At 42.7% G+C, this 17,428-nt stretch overlaps 1 protein-coding gene and 1 long non-coding RNA gene across 8 annotated transcripts in view; one reads left to right on the top strand and one right to left on the bottom strand.

Moving 5' to 3' along the window:
- Positions 1–1,616, top strand: part of LOC102151895 — a 124,063-nt gene extending 122,447 nt beyond the window's left edge. For all 7 annotated transcript variants that reach the window (XR_005383189.1, XR_005383187.1, XR_005383188.1 and 4 more), the window contains one exon: positions 775–1,616. This is a non-coding gene — a long non-coding RNA (uncharacterized LOC102151895). The remainder of the gene's footprint in view (positions 1–774) is intronic.
- CMSS1 (cms1 ribosomal small subunit homolog) overlaps positions 1–14,263 on the bottom strand; it is a 142,434-nt gene extending 128,171 nt beyond the window's left edge. Inside the window, exon 1 of the mRNA XM_038582580.1 lies at positions 14,123–14,263. The gene's annotated coding sequence lies outside the window, so the exon portion shown is untranslated. The remainder of the gene's footprint in view (positions 1–14,122) is intronic.
- Between the last annotated feature and the right edge of the window lie 3,165 nt (positions 14,264–17,428).

Genomic DNA, 17,428 nt, shown 5'->3' with positions numbered 1-17,428 from the left:
GCTTTAGAAATATCCTTCAAAAATTCCAGACAAATTTAAAATGGATGGTGTGTTGGGGGCACCTGGGTGGCTCAGTCAGTTGAGCAACAGACTCTTGATTTCGGCTCAGGTCATGACCTCAGGGTCCTGGGACTGAGCTCTGCTGTTGGGGCTCCACGCTCAGCGGGGAGTCGGCTGGAGGATTTAATCTGTTTCTCTCTGCCCCTCCCCCTGTTTGCACTTGTGCATTCTCTCTGTAAAATAAATCAATAAATATTTTTTTTAGAAAATGGATTGTACATCCTTTAAAATCATAAACTGTGTAGAAGACAACCTACAAAACTATTCCTGCTGATCATCAGTGGCATTTCTTTTGTCACTGGTCCTTCCACCACTGAAAATCTGTGTGCTATAGATCAGTAATAGGATATTGTGAATGATTCTTTGGGGATAAAATGTCAATGATGTAGCAGTTGAAGAAGAAAGCTCAGGAATTTGATCTACTGGTTTTATGTTATGAGTCCGTTACTCATACCTATATGACTTTGAGGGAGTTCTTTAACTCTCTCACATAGTTTCCTGTCTTTAAAGAAAGTGATGAGGATAAAATGCAAAAAAAAAAAAGAAAAAAAATCTTCAGCATTCTGTTTGGCACAGAGTAAATCCTCAATAAACATTAATTGCTTTAATTGTTGAATAATATCTTATTTGCATTTTATCTTCTTGAAAAGCACATTCTTATTCACCGAATTCTGTTTACTAACTCTCAGATCATTCTGCTTTCCTTTGCTATAGCTTCTGATTTATGCTGCCACGATGCTCTGGATGTGATACAGTTAAAGTTCAGCCTGAATTAGTAGAAAGAAGAAGACTTCAGGAGGAGAACGATCTAGGTTCATAGTCTAGCTCCAACATTCACTATTAAATGAGATTTGCTTACTCTTTCTAAGCCTCCACTACCTCAGGTGTAAAATGTAGATAAAATCTTCCTCTATCTAATTCAAATGAAGGAATGAATATACAACACATCATAAATATATAAAGTCTATAAACAGTAAATTTTTCTACAAAGTTTATTATTGTCAGTATCATTCTCTTAATTTTTAAAAGTTCCCAAATTAAGATACTTACTAATGCTTTTGCTGATGTGGTGATAATGAATTCTATTTTATAAAAACAAGGTACTAAGCCTCTCCAGTGTTCTTGCTCTGTTGAAAAGGAGCCATGGATTCTTTCTTTAGTCACTGGCTCACGTCTGCAGATGAGAATTTTATTTATATGTATTCAAATGTGATTTAAACACATGGTGATTCTTTTATGGCTAAATATAAAAAATTTACAAGTTAAATGTTATTACTATCTTTACCATTTACTTTAGAGCTTGCTCATGCTATAATTTGTAAATACTTTACAAGGCAGGGGAAAATACACACCCATAATTATTTCTCGATGTTGTCTGGCTCATGATAGCTGGGTAAATTCTTTTATTTTATTATTTTAAAAAGAGTTTTCATTGAAAGTTTTTCCAGTCACTCCAAATAAACTTAGCTGTAAATGGAAAAGATACAGCTGATTGCTCTGGCTTCTTGAGCGTGTCTTCTGCCCCTGTCCCGCTCTTCACTGAGTCAGAAGGAAAGCATGTGGTGTGGCCGACTTCTGAAATCATTAAATATCTCCTGTAAACTGTTGCTGTTAAAGACTCAATCTGGTTTATTTTCTGAAGGCTTATTAATAAGTTAGAATCTAATCTGCAACCAGACTGTTTGATCACTTTGCTCTTGGCTTTGCCAGGCACAGGATTTTATTGCATGGTTGGCCTGTTGGCATGATGATTCCTGAAGGGCCGTTGGTCAGCCAGCAAGTGCCAGGGGTGCATCACTGTTAAATTCCAAAGACATGTGACCTCCCATGACCTGCTGGTAGAAGTTTTACCTTTCTTCAAAGAGCCTCAGGTTGTTCACTAGAAATAGAGACAAAAATGCTCTGGGAAAATCTATGATACAGAACTACCTTCCTTCAGAGAGTCATGGGGTTTCAGGGAGACAGAAAAGCAAAAATCTCTTACTGAACTTGTTTCAGATTCCCCAGGACAGTCTTTCTCTGTAGAAACAGTCATATTGAAAATTGAAGCAATTCTATGACCAGGTATTTAAAACATGTTTTTCCCACAAAAGGGAAAAGAAAAGAGATGGCAATGAATAATGGAACTTTCTCTTTGAAAGACTCAATTCAAATCATTCTTTATATCATTTTGTTTATATAGTGATAAAGGATCCAGATAGCAATACAGTGCCATTCTGTGTGAGTTAAAACCAGCAAAAACAAACAAACAAGAAATACCATCTGTAGTATTTTATTAAAATTAAATATGTAGAGAAGAAGATTTCTTTAAGATAATATAGAATTAGAGGCAGGTAGCGAAGCAATGCACTGAACACAATATTTAAAGAACACTACTGTGGTCATGGCATTCACTTGGGATACATAAATGCATCTTTTTCAATTTTTTCCGAGGTTTATATGCTCATCAAGGGATACAAGACATGGCACACGGAAACTTAAATATTTTGTGTTGTTCAATACACAAAATACTCCAATACTCCAAATACACAAAATACTCCAATACAGTAGGCACTATCCACGTGTGGCTATTTGATTTTAAATTTAAGGAGATTATAATAAAATAGAATTTAAAAATTCAGTGTCTTAGTTGCATTAGCCACATTTCAAAGGCTCAGTTGCCGCTATGTGATTGGTGGCTATCACACCAGCGAGCTCAGATAGAGCACATTTTATCACTATGGAAAATCCTAGCAGACAGCTCCGATTTCTTCAACATGATAGTGTACAGGCAACATGTAAGTGACTTTTATAGCAACTGCTTGTCAGTTGAGAATAGATAGAAGGATCAATGAAGGCTACAATATTTGGGAAGACTTTAATAAGACCTTGAATTTATGGTTATTTTGACCAGTATAAAGAACAATGGGGGGACATTCAGTAGAGAAAAGGAGAGAGGATGTTTGGGGGAATAATGACTCTTGTGGCTCAGGTCAGATTCCTGCTATAGACTGGAGAGGGATGAAGCTGGAAAGATGGATTGGGCTGAGAGAGATTGAGGTGCTTGACTGGCAAGCTAAGGTGTCTGTGCCATGTTTCATAATGTCACGAATATTTCAGAGCAGAGTACTGACAGTCCTGGGACAGTGGCACCACCCAACAAATAATTTTTCCTTATGTGATTTAGTAGAGAGAAGGCCAGTATTTAATATTAGCATACCAATGGGAGTTCATCTTGTGCACCAGGGTTCTAACATTGTACAGAAAAGTGTAACCCTCGTAACACTATATGTATGGGCACAGGTGTAAATGGACTTGGTAAAATTGTGTTTTCTTGGAACAATCTATGGGGACAGAGAAAAGTATATGTAGAGACTTCTCATTTACCGATCACTGTTTTCTATTCCCTGGTCCCTTTTTTTCCTTTCCTCCCTTTTCACTTTTATTAGGTTCCTCTTATGTGTTAAGTACTGAGGATGCAGAGATCAACGAGGCCGGAATCCTTCTACAAGGAGCTCACAGTCTTGCACGTAGAACACGTCCACTTCTACAGCATGGCCATGGCCATGCCGGGGCTGTGCCCGGAGAAGGAGGGAGCACAGTGGAGGGACACAGTGCCACCTGGGGCAAGTGGGTTGGAGACACACCTTCTCAAAGCTGAAGATACCTGATCTGAATCTTGGAGGAGGAGTACAAATTAATTCAGTAGATTAAGTAGGGAATACTACAGGCAGAGAGGGGAGATCAAGTACAAAAGCAAAAAAGAAAAAGAAAAAAAAGGATGCAGAATGTGACCATATGAAAAGAACTAGCCCTTGTTTCTTCCTTTGTCTTTGGCGTGACACGAAGGTAGGGCTCAAGGTATACTTATTTTCATATAGACCCTCACTGCCGGTTAAGCAGCAGGTGTAGACAATATAGACATTTTTCTAGGTGACTCACACGGCCTGAGGGAATCGCTGAGGTTGTCTTGCCTCTCATCATCTGGCTATGGATGATAATAAAAGTAACGCCAAAGAGAAAGATCTGACAAGCCAGCTTCAAGTTCGTTTAATGTGCTGTAATGCCTTTGTTCCTTCTGTTCCTCATATCATCATGGGAATTTCTACTGCCTCAGGAATGACATGCTAGGTTGTCACTCTGTCTCCTAAACTGATGCCAAGCAACTTGGGATCACTTTGGGAGAATTTATGGAGAAACCTTAGCCCTTACAAATTACTCGAGGGAGAAATGATAGCCTTTTTTTTTCTTTTTTGGTTTTGGTTTTTCTAGTTACAGAGCCCTTACTTTTTTGGCTCCAAAATGACAGCATGCTTTTAGGAAAAAATACAGAAAAGAAAAAGAAATTAAAATCACAGTATTAAACAAGAAACAGAGCCAGTCGGCAGTGTCTAGGAACAGAGCCACTGGAATTCTCTCACTTTCTTTATGAGTCAGAGGCATTGTCACAGGGAATTGATATTTTTTTCTCTCTTTTATGACACTAGAAGACACCACAAAGGCAGTGTGAGGAGCAGGAAGGGTATAAAGTTTGCGGTGTGACTTCAGTGGGAACGCTAGCTCTGCCACTTGCTGGCTGTGTGACCCTGGGCAGGTTGCCTGACCGAGTAGAGGCTCCATTTCTCTCATCTTCAAATTGAGAATAATACTACTCTTGTAGGGTTGATTTAAAGAATAGAGATAACGACATAATGTCTCATCCTGTTAGACACTTAATCAATCATATCTATTATTATAACTACTAATGATGAGTTTGAGTTGCTCCTTTGGATGACTGTGAGAAGAGGATGCTCCATTCTGACACTTTTAGGCATTACCCCTGTGAAAGGAAAAGAGAATTCCCAGAGTATGGCCCTAAAAGAAATAGGGAATTTCACAGGAGTTGGAGGTCTGAGTGTCATCAAAAAACCAAATAATCCCTTATATAAGCAAGATAGACTAGAATACCAGTAAGTGTGATCCTATTATAGGAATGAGCTCCCTGTTTATGATGAGAAAGTAAATGCTCAAGGAAGAAGTCTGGCTAATGACCTTAGTCATTAATAGTGGTTAAGGTGAAGCAGAATTATCAGATCAGAGATTGTTGAGCTGATTTGTGAAGTTATGTAGGCCCCTTGTTTACTGAATTTATTGCTTATTATGGTCATTTCTCTATACATACTCTCTAGACAATGGGAAAGAAGAAGGAAGAGATAATTTCATATCTGTCCAATCTTCCTTCCTTCCTTCCTATCATCTACTTATCTTTTTAGATTTTTAAAACACTTAAATTATTCTGGTATTTCTGCTATTTTGTTATGAAGAACTGAGTCACTGAACATGTTCATGATGAACGTGTTCATCTTCTTTTGTTCCTCTTTTATGTGGGTTTGGAAATTACACTGAAATTGTTTCTCACTTTATGGTTTGACATAGTACATAACCTACACTGACACCCAATGTGTTTTACATAATAACTAGCAACACTGAAATTACCATGTCCTGGTAGATCTTAAAATAATGAAGTAGGACACTGATTTCTAAACTGTTCCCAAGTTGTTCCATAGAATACCAGTCCCAAGAGATGCTCTCAGGTTGGAAGGTTTGTCAGCAAATAAGTTTAGGGCGCACACTTTTGAAAAATGAAAATATTAGCATATTAAGTCTTTGTGACACTTGCAGTGAATTAAACTGATCGTATTGTTTCAATGAGTATTTCTAAAATTATTTGACCATAGAAGCTTTTTCTGTATAAACACATATTAATATCTCAGGTACTACTGTTTTTGAAACACAACTTGGGAAAATTCTGAAAGAGCAACATTTCAGGTTTTACATAATACAACATCATTATTAAAAATATCATCTTTCTTTAGTTAAAATATAATTTTATTTATTTATTTTTAAAGATTTTATTTATTTATTCATGAGAGACACGGAGAGAGAGGCAGAGACACAGGCAGAGGGAGGAGCAGGCTTCCTGCGGGGAGCCCGATGCAGGACCCTGATCCCAGGACCTGGGAATCACGACCTGAGCCAAACGCAGATGTTCAACCACTAAGCCACCCAGGCGTCCCTAAAATAGAATTTTAAAGACACAAAACCTTTTTTTGTGTGTGGGGAATTATCTTTAACTAATGTCAAACGATGGACAAGTGAACACAGAGGCCCTTTGAGACTCTTAAACCATAATTTAATAGTTTCTTTTCCTTTTCTACTTACCCTTGACCTTGTCTGGCTCTGTGAGACATGAGGAATTGTCTTTAGTTTTTTTAAGGAACAAAAATGCTCTTGCTACATCTTGAAAGGTTACGTGCCTATTTGGAATTTTATTCCATTTTGACTTGATTCTGCAAAAATATCCTGAGCCATTACCAGGTGTTTTGAGCATAATCCATTCACTGTGTAAGTAACAGTAACAATGCATGCTTAAGTAGCATCAGTCTGCAAAATAATTGGCAAGACCTCAAGAGTCTCTAAATGATAAAGAGAGTGGCTATTTGAGAATTGTTCTTCTATTTAAGATAAATAAATTAAGGCACAGAGATGACTTTAATGACTTTCCCAAGACCCCAAAAAGAGTCAAGGTATTTTTGAGATTAAAACACAAGATTTTCTCAAATGGGGGCTTCTTAGGCTACATGCATACCAACTTCATAGTTTCATCTGTACTGACATCAGAAATAGAAAGAGGATTGCTCTGTATTCCTGTGAATGTCATAAGTTGTACAAAGCAAGCAGCCCTTCTCTGGTGTGCCAGGGATTTTTCTTTTATGGTCCTAATTGATCTCTATCCCCCAAAGGGTTCTGAATTATGCAAGTGTCTCAAGTCTTAACAAGCCATCCCCAACACAGCTGTGCAATGGAAACGTTCAATGGAAAGGTATTCACTTCGGTCTAGGCAAGGCCCTGGCTGCTCCCTGGAGAGACTCAGATCCAGGAGTGCAGGTTCTGGGCCATCTGGGAGAATCCTGCTTGGCCCATTTCTACCTCCTTCTTTTCCCCAGCTCCCTTCCTGCTCCTGTTAACAGGGGGGTCTAGTCATGGCAGGGCACCAGGATTTCCTTTTAAGCTCATGAAATCTCAGGGTTTGAGCTTCCCTGTACTTCTCTCACTGACCCCCAGCTGCCACGGTTTGTTTTTTACTGAGTTGAGCGTTTAGTCTTGAGCGTTTAGTCTTGGCTGGTGGTGGCCTTGGAAAGAACATTTTCTAAGATTGCTTTGGTTTTCTTTCAAATAAACCTCTATAAGCCTGGACGTTTCTGGCATTGCTGAAATGCAGGTGATTTATTCCTAGAGGCTTAAATTGGTTTTTTTTTTTTTTTTCTTTTTAAAGAAAACCAACAATGTGATACACTCCTATAGTATATTTTAGCCACTGGTTACAAAGGACACCTGGCTCTGCCTTGTATCAGAAAAATTCAAATCTAAAGGCCCTCTCTGGGAAGGTCAGTTTGTTCAATTTTGAGACACTCAGCCCCGTGGCTCCCTCTACTGGTCAATGACTCTGTCCCCACTCATTTGAACAGAATAAACCAGAAGCTAGAGGGGGAACTAGACATTGTTAAATTAGGAGTTATGGATCCAATAGCAAATTTTTGCTGCAGATTTCTTTTTATCTCTTATTCTTCCAACCTCGATTTTGGCCACCTAAGCCACAGGTTCTTAGCTCTACCTTCATGTAGGTCTTCACTTCACCTTGTGTCTGCCTTTTAACAAGAGGCCACTTGTTTGGATGTATAGCACTGATGAACACCATGACCTCTGGACTTTAAGACTAGATTATTGCTAAGTAAAGATCTTTAAAGAAATCTAATGATGTACAGTCATCACTTTGAATTTATGAACCGAGTTTAGGTTTATCTTTTGAGTGCATATGGCATGATGGTTGGAGGAACATACCAAGCACAATAATAGCTGCCAAGATGTCTCCCCGCTGCCCCGGGACAATGCTCTTCCAACAGTTCTTAAGATTCACTGTCCTCCTGTTGAACTGAAGGCAGTTGTGACTTACCCATTCTGCTCCTGGGTAGCATAATTTCTGCACAAACCAGCCAAAGTTGCCCTGGTACATGAAGTCTGAATTATGGAGGTCATTGGCCCAGACATTCAGAAAAACAGCTGTTTTATCTAGCTAACAGAGAGGACTGGAGAAGCGCCCCAACAGGCTGGACACATTTTATTTCCTGGAGAAGCCAACAGCTGACACCCACACCCAGGCCTATTCAGCTAGAGTTGGAAAAGTAGCACATGAAGTGATTGTCTTTAATCTCAGCACATCAAATGATGCCAATGCCTAAATATCCTATGATGTAAACACATCAATAGAGAGCTTAAGAGAAGGAGTCTTCAAGAGACTTACTTAAAAGAATGTTTTCATGATGATGCTTAGTCAAAGACTATGTATATTTTAACATACAATAAATCAATTTCAGAAACACAAGTACTATTTCAAAGATATGCAAACAATTGTCAGGCTTTAGAGGAAAGTGAAGAAGCATCTGGGGTAACATCTGTCCACTTATTCAGGGTAAATTATTTCCAGAAATGATATAAGAATATTCTTTTCTACCTTCATCATTTTATATATTGGAATAACTTTATGTATTACCAAAAACTGTATCATTACCTTAGCAGGGAACATTTTGATGACTTGACATTCATGGAGTTAGTATGCCAGGTCAGTCAAGTCAGAGGTCAAATGAGGCTCTCTTCCTAGTGGACGTGCAATCAAGGGTTAAGAAGAATTTTAATAAGATGTCATGCTTGCTTTTTTTTTTTTTTAAGATTTTATTTATTCATGAGAGACACACAGACAGAGGCAGAGACATAGGCAGAGGGAGAATAATGGGAGCTGGATGCGGGACTCGTTCCCAGGACCCCGAGATCAGAACCTGAGCCAAAGGCAGATGCTCAAGCACTGAGCCACCCAGGTGCCCCAAGAGTAATACCTGTAAGACTTTTACCCATGTGCGTCGGTCCCCAAATGGCATTGTACTGAAAGGAGTCTGACCCAAATAGGATTTTATCTCCCAAACATTTGAGATCAGACATATTAAAAATCTTTTTATCTCTTATTCTTCCAACCTCGATTTTGGCCACCTAAGCCACAAGTTCTTAGCTCTACCTTCATGTAGGTCTTCACTTTATCTTGTGTCTGCCTTTTAACAAGAGGCCACTTGGATCAGACATATTAAAAATCTCTTCTCCAGCACCTCAAAACTATGGTGTTTCTCTCTCTTCTAAGATGGAATGAGCCCTCTTAGGTGCACTACCTTGTCTCTATACTCGGGCCCTTGACCCCTCTCCTCTGACACGACACATTTCATGCTTACACCCCTCAATCCGTTTGTGTCTCAAAGTTTCCTCTGGTTGTTCTTTATGCATATTTTGCCTTTTTTCTCATTAAAGACCTGGAAAGGAGTAAGGTCATATTACCAACACATTGTCTATTGCTGGGGAGAAGAAGGTTATGCTATAAACCATCACAAGATAATATATTTATTTTGTCACATAAATATTGGAATCAGATTTTAAGACATCTTTGATATATACTGTATGGGGAAAACACAATTTTAGTTATCTTAGTTATCCAAGATAGAGCGCTGTTCAGAGTTTGGCTACCTAAACTAAAGCCCTAGTTCTGCTATAGACATCTGGCTGACCTTGGGTAGGACATCAATTCTCTGACCTTTTCTCATCTATAAAATTAACTTTAGTTAAAATTAGCTCCAAAGATCCTTCCAGCATTTATATTCTGTGATTCTCTAAGTGTAATACTCAAGAAATTAGAATAGGGACTAGATAAAGCATTTAGAAACGTCATCTCAGAGGGGCCTGCTGGAGTCGGTAGCAATTTTAAATTACCTTTCTTCGAGATAGATGAATTAAGGTTTACAAAAATGTACAGCATTTTCACTTGTTGGAGTGAAAATGCTGTACATCCCGTTTAAGAGAAGGAGGACACTTTTGGTAATGAGAAAATCCACAAGTATGAGTGGTACTCTGGAAACTTGATCTGTAATAACTAAAAAGAGATTTCTCCTACTGAAAGAAATAAGAGGGTACCAGAGGAGGGCGAGGGATGCGTCTGCAAATCTTGTGCTGAGGGAGAGAAGGGAGGTTTTCATTTCCTAGGAAGAACCATGGCAGTGAACCCAGAATTACTAGAGGAGGTTGCAGGTGAGCCACCAGGTGTGTTGCAGTATTGTATCATCAGCTATAGGTGCTGTTAGGCTACATGGAAGTTAGAGTTCAGTAGTATTTTAGCTGATTACTCTCTATAATCAGTTTTCAGGAACATTTTTGTTTCAATCACTTCAGTTTGATTACATGCAATTTCAGTGGCTTTGAGGATTTGTGTGCACAGGGCCCCCAGATTATACACATTCCGACCCTGTGTGACTCCCTCTAACCCCCTTCCTGCAAATCTATTTGCTTGAGGACAGACTATTCCTTCCTCAAACAGCAAATACAGTTACCAAAGCGATAGTGGAATGTCTGATTAGTGGCTTCTCTGCTGGTGCTGAAATGTGCTTAATTTTCATTCCCACTCTTCACTCCTTGCCTTTCTGGAAAGGGCAAATTTAGCAGAGCTCTCATTCAGTACGGTGGGGTGTAAACTGCTGTTCATGACCACCACGCCATTGGAAGATCTTTTTCATTATAACCTCAGCATTTTGTAACAACTAGTGAGCTGGTCTTTTTTAAAATTTAGAAATTTTTTTTTAAGTTGTAGATGCTTCAGGTAGTAAGAGGCGCATTTCACAAAATGCTAAAGTAAAACATTCTCTAAATTCCAAAGAGCATTCATTCTCCCCTTAACTTCCTCCTCCCCTCTCCTTTAATTTTTCCTTTCACTGAATAATTAGAAACGGTGCGTCTCTCAGAAGCCTGGATTCTAGTCTCAAGATCTGTACCTTCTTTAAATTATGCATATATTTGTTTATGAAGACTTGGTGGAAGAAAAGGAAGCCAATGCATGAAGAAAGACCTGGTTTTCAGAGGATTAACTGGCAGGACCAGAGGTTGGGAAATACGTCTGCATCTCAATCGGTCTGCAAGTTACCATACCAAACTGGGGGACCATAGGTAAGGAGTAAACTGTTGCTGTTAACTTCTCACTTGCAAATAATTACACAACACTGGGTCCTTTGGGAAAGTTAGGGGTGGGTTTGTTAATGTGAACCACTCATTAATGTCCTGATGGTTTTTATACCCATAATATAGGTTTTAAAATTGTTACCTGGCAAAGTCCTATGGATTTTAATGGGAGGCAGACTTGAAATCGTTTTGGTCTTTAGAACTGGTCTACACTCTGTTAGAGAAGGGCACAACAGATGAATCATAACGTATTAGTGGAAATACTCTTACTGATTTAAGACAAAAGCCAAGATCGCATATGAATATTTGCCCCTCTCATCTCTTCATGGCTCACATCGATAAAGGCAAAAAGAATTTGCATTTACAACGGAGATTCTGCTCTTTCTCTCCTCCTAAGGGACTTCCTAGGAGAGATTCCTCCTGGCTTCATTCTCAGTTCTCATCCCCATTCTCTTCTCTTGGATTTTTGTAGTACAAATGGCACAAAACAGTGGGATACACTTTCTGGTCATAGAAAGAACAGCGTTTTAGAATTGTGAGAATTGTAGAAAATTTCAACTGTGTGTTTCCCCAGATGTAGCAGGCCCTTGACGTGGCCAGAAGTGTCTCTGGTGAAACAGGCAGTGCTCCTTCGGACTTTATGAGAAACACTTAAAGGAGTGGGGCAAGCCTGCTAGGATGGTGTCACTTTGGTATGGCCACGAAGCTAATCCAGGAGCAGCTATATAATGGCATAAAGAGAAGACTCCTGTGGGGTCTCCGCACCTGGTACAAAAGGGATATGTTGGGGTAACCACCTCAAACCCCAACACTGATTTTTTTTAAAAACTTGAGAAGAGTCATCGTGGCTGATGTGTACGCGACAGGGGAGAGAATCACTTTAAGAGCCCAGTAAAGGGCCTGGGAAAGTTAGATCATGAGGGATCTCCATGATCTCACCCAGTTATTTAGGGTGTTGAACTTGATGGCACAGGGGGAAGTGGTTCATAGCTGGTAGAGTGGATCAGCTGCCAGGAAAAGCAGAAGCAAACTCTGGGAGAACACTTTTCATCCCCAAATTTAGGAATAACAGGAGTTCTTTTATGTTGGGAGCACTTTCTCTCTCTCTCTCTCTCTCTCTCTCTCCCTCTCCCTCTCCCTCTCTCTCTCTCTCCCTCTCTCTCAGAAAAGATAACTTCCCTCAAGGGAAATCTAGTGAATGAAGTAGTGTATTTTCACCCTTGAGACGATGGCATGAGTCAGGCACCACCTAAAGAGGAATTAGTGTGGACACGCCACACACTCGGCTTGGCCTTCCCATACCTATGCTCTTGTCCTGGTCCCCTACCCACTCCCATCAGCTATGAAGCAAGCAGTCTGCACTGTGGCTCGAGATGAAAGGTATTTTAATATGCTCAGGTCGCACACTATCAGCCAATAGTAATTTTATATCATTTTCTTTAAGGAAACCACACTCCCTGCAATAATTTTTTTCCAATGAAGCAAAATTTTGTATGACAGAAAGCTTTCCGGGTAAGTCTTTCATTTGAATAATAGCATTGAATTCCCTCCACGCCAATGGAATTTTAATATATCTTGATTATCTCTCTCTCTCTCTCTTTTTTTTTTTCTTTGCGATGTAAACGATACGGAGAAAAGCTTTCAGAGACCCTCAGTTAAACTTCTGATAATTTTGCTTTGTTTGATAGCGAAGAATTATTTACAGTTTTAGTGAGTTTCCCCTTTGGAAGTGAACAGAGATAAACAAACCAAAAAAAAAAAAAAAGGTGAAACTTTTCCTCTTTTCCTTTAAGAACTTTAAGGGCTGAAATAGTGGTTTGGTTTCCTGCCTGCCAGCTTTGGTTTGCTGTCTCTAAGCCGTCTTGTGCAATTAAATCCCCAGAGGAAATATCTGAAGAGCGTTTTTCTCCCACATGAGAGAGTTGCATCCCACACAATCCACAGATTTTGACAGCAAACGTCGTGGACCAAGTGTCTGGGGTTACAGAAGTAGCTGGGAGTCTGTTTTTTCCTGTCACAGGTGCACTGTCCTCTTTCCCCGACTTGAGAACTAGGAAGAGAGAGTGGTCTCTACATGTGATGGTAGCTCAACCACCCGCTAGCTCTGAGAATCGGGTGCGGAGAGGGTGGATTCTAATTCACTAGACAGGGGGAAAGAAGGTGGCAAGCAGGGTTCAAACTTGCAAAGCCTTTGAGCTGATCTCTCTTTACGACCGTCTGGTGTACACAGAAGAATTGTATAATCTGGCCTGTGTTTTCCTCTTGCTGTGAAACATATTGAAACGCTTTATGTTTAGGTGTATGTATAGAAATTCATGAAGTTCTTTTATGCCCTTTCTTGGTTCCAACAGAATTCTCATTTCAGAAAGTCTTGAAAAGATAGCTTTGTGAGAACACATTTTGCCCCAGCTTGTAAATTTGGATTTGTTCTTTCCTATCTACCAGCCACCTGATTACCGTCCCTGTGCAAAGGGCACCCGTTCACATCATTTTTTCCAAGCACTTAAACCTGGAAAGATACTTTTTAAAGGACTCACAGAAGCTGTCTTAGGGGGTTTGGAAAACATCGCAAAATTGTTAGCAGACCTTTTGACTGTGCTATTTTTAGGAAACTAATTATGTTCTTTTCAAGTATATTTTTGACAATGGGACAAAGTCTTCCTTGCCCCCACTGATATATGAAGTATTTACAATGAAAAACGTCAGTAAAACACCCCGGACGGATACATTTTGACTTCAGCAAGGCAGCAAAGGGGGGAGAGTGATTTTCAAAAGAGAGAAGGTTTTTGCAGTATTTATGCCGCTGTTTCTGCCCAAAATGAACTTTTATTTTACCGTTCAAACAGAAGTTTGTTTTCGAACCAGTTGCTAGCTAAGGGAGCAGCTGATCTGGCATCCGTAGGAAGCTGCTCAGGCGAGCAGTAAGCCCGCGAGCAGGCGGCCCGTCTCCCACCCGCCGCCGCACCCCGGAGGTCGGCCGCCGGCAGAAGCGGGCGCTTACCTTGAGCTCGGAAGGTCCAGGCGAGGCCGGGGGCTCCGCGGAGAGGACCGGGAAGGCGCTCTGCCCCGCGCCCGCTAACATGCGCTTGGCTTTTATGGGCAGGTGGGCGGGGCGGCCCGCACGGTAGGTGGGCAGGAGCCGCGCGGCCGGAGCAGCGCAGGGGCGGGGGGGCCGAGCGGCGGCCGGAGGGGCGGGGGGGGCGGGGGGGACCGGCGGGAGGGGGCAGAGCGAGGGAAGAGGGACGGGGAGAGGCACAGGGATGCGGACCGCAGGGGAGAGGCTTGGGGAGGGAGTGCGTGGGGGACGGAGAGTCCCAAACACGCAGGATCTCGAAGGAAAGGGGCATTGGATTATTTTCTGGTTTTGTAGGACTCTTTTTTTTTTTTTTTTTTCTTTTGAGGACGGGAGTTGGGGGTGACTCTTAGGGCTAAAGGTGTTTACTGTGAATTTGAAAACCTAAATAACGGCTCCTAAGCGAGGCCCCGGAGGGGCGGCTGGGCGTCCGGGGAGCACGGCCCAGGTGCTGGCGGAGCCGGGGGCGCGGGGTGCGGGGGCGCGGGGCTCTGGGTGGTGCGAGGGTCCGGGGTCCGGGGGTCACGAGAGGGCGCGGGGCCCGGGGATCCAGGGGACGCGGGGGAGGGGGTCCGGGGGGCGCGGGGATCCGGGGTCACGGGAGGGCACGGGGGTCCGGGGGGCGCGGGGATCCGGGGGGCGCGGGGATCCGGGGTCACGGGAGGGCACGGGGGTCGCGGGAGGGCACGGGGGTCCGGGGGGCGCGGGGATCCGGGGTCACGGGAGGGCACGGGGGTCGCGGGAGGGCACGGGGGTCCGGGGACGCGGGAGTGCGAGGGGCGCGGGGGTCCGAGGTCCCGGGTCCACGGGGCGCGGGTCCGGGGTCGCGGGGTCTGGGGGCGCGGAGTCCGGGGGCGTGGGGTCCAGGGCCCGCGGGTCGCGGGGTCCGGGGTCGCGGGGTGCGGGGGCGTCGCGGGGTCCCTGGGGCGCGGGGTCCGGGGTCCGGGGGTCGCGGGGTGCGGGGGTCCGGGGTCCGGGGTCCGGGGCCGAGCTGGTGCCGCCCGCCCCGGGGAGCCCGCCCGCGGCCCGCGCTGGTGGCCGGAAGGGTGTCCCGGCGCTGCGGGTGGCGCCGCCCCCGAGGCCCCTCCCGAGACCCGCGCGGCCCGAGGCGGGATCCGGGGAGGCTGCGGCGGGGGGGGGGGGGGGGGCGTCGGCGGAGACCGGCCGGTGCGGAGGGGAGCTCAGAAGCAGAAGCAGAACCCTGGGTCCTCAACATCTGCTTATGTAACCGGACTCAGGGCTCGGGCCTTGGCTATTTTCGGTATTTAGGAGACCCTGATTCCTGACCCGGGGAGACCGGCTCGGGCCGCGACCCCTCCCCGCGGGGCCTGAGCCCCAGCCCAGGGGGCGGCGGAGATTCCCAGGGAGCACCTTCAGAGGAAGAAAAACAAGCTCCTTCAGCTGCTGAGTGGTGACTCACCTCCCAGCCGAGCTTGAGTTGTGCCATCAAAGGGATGAAAACACTTTAAAAAGAAAGAACCTGAGCCTTAAGGATGGGGGGGGGGGGGTATTGAGGGGTGAAAGGAGGGTGGGGGGCAGTGGGGTGAGTGGCCTGGGAAGAATGAGTGGACTTTTCTGACTAGGTCTTTACATAAATATATCTATATAGAGGTAGATAGAAAACTTGATTCAGTGTTTACACAAACAACCTTATGAGGTAAGTATTGTGTAGATTTTTTCTTTTAAAGAAGGGGCTCTTAAGGGGGTGAAGCAACAGCTCAACCCCCAAGATGGGGAGTGACAGCTGCTGAGCTGTCAAAGCTTGGGCACTCTGTGCACCAGGCTGTCCTAGGAAACACCTAACCTGGCCTCAGGGTGGATCCTGAGGTTGCCAGGCTCCAAGAGAAGGAAAAATGATGGTCAAGAGCAGGGTTTCTCAAACTGGGAACTGTGATATCTTGGGCTGGATAATTCTTTTTTGGGGAGCTTCTTCTGTGCACTGCAAGATGCTGAGCAACCTCTCTGATCTCTATGCACCCCATGCCAGTATCATCCTTCTTCCTAAGTGATGAAACTCAAAATGTCCCTACACTTAGCCAAATGTCCCTGGAGTGGAGGGGCAAAATTCTCTTCTCTCTGTAAAAACCATTGGTCTGAAGAAGGTCACAACTATAGAAAAGGATTCAAAGAAATTCATTAGGAAGAAGCCCAAGAGTGGCATTTGGGTAACAATAATATTAGTTGCCACCTGTGCTAAGTTTACACTGGACTTAGTTTTTTACACACCCATATTCCCACCTGTCTGCCCCTGGAGCCCAAAGCTTCCATTGTAAGTAAGCTTGTGCTCAATTGGATACATGTGGAAATCAATAAAGTAGAACCCCATGTGCCTGGGGTGTGGATGGAGATTAGTGATATATCAGATGAAAAAATTTAAATTTATCATCAACAAATTTGACATTGGAACAATTAGTCCAGATGGTATGACTTTTTTTTGGGGGGGGGGGATTTGCTTCTTTGCTTTAATGTTTATAGTTTTTCATATCTCCTCCCATTTACTTTTTGTTCAGTAACTTTTAAGCTGCAAAGAAGTATCTAGTGGTTAACTAGCTAGTAGAAAATAAGTACTCAATGGATATGTATAATATAATCGAATAAATGACACTATGGATCACTGACACATAGAAAATGGACACTATTTTTTTAGTTTAATGAATGAAAATAAGAATTAATGCTTAGGAAGCTAGAATTTTTACATTAACTTTTCCTATTTGCTACTTGGTTCTACTCTTTTCTCATCCTCCATAACTTGGTTATCCTCTTTCCAGGATGATTGCCTTTAAGGATGCAGCCAAACCCATTAAACTGTCTATGAAATGAATAACCCTTGTTACTAGACCTAGAAATAGGACTGCATTGGCTATTCTAGAGCTGACCCCTGAAATCACATGTCATTTTATTTATTATTTATGATTTTTTTTTTTAAATTTTTTTTTCACATGTCATTTTAGAGGCGGGGTACCACTTCTGGCACTTTCTTTAGCAAAGAAATGTATTCTGGACAAACTAAACAGGACCCAGTTAGAGGAGCATCTGGCTGGTGAACATGTTAGTAAATATCCTCATTAGATTATAGCAAATTGTCTTTTCAATCTTAATCTTATGCCTTCCAAATATTCCAGTTCCATCACATATTTGTGAAAAAAAAAATAGAAAGAGAAAAGGCAGGAAAAGTACGTTTGAAGTGAAGGCAATTGATGGCTGTATTTTTCTTCTCCCCTTTCTTCCTTCACT

The sequence above is a fragment of the Canis lupus genome, chromosome 33 (genome assembly GCF_011100685.1).
Source record: "Canis lupus familiaris isolate Mischka breed German Shepherd chromosome 33, alternate assembly UU_Cfam_GSD_1.0, whole genome shotgun sequence".
Lineage (NCBI taxonomy): Eukaryota > Metazoa > Chordata > Mammalia > Carnivora > Canidae > Canis > Canis lupus.
The sequence above is the reverse complement of the archived record's forward strand: the minus strand, read 5'-3'. Positions and strand labels throughout refer to the sequence as shown.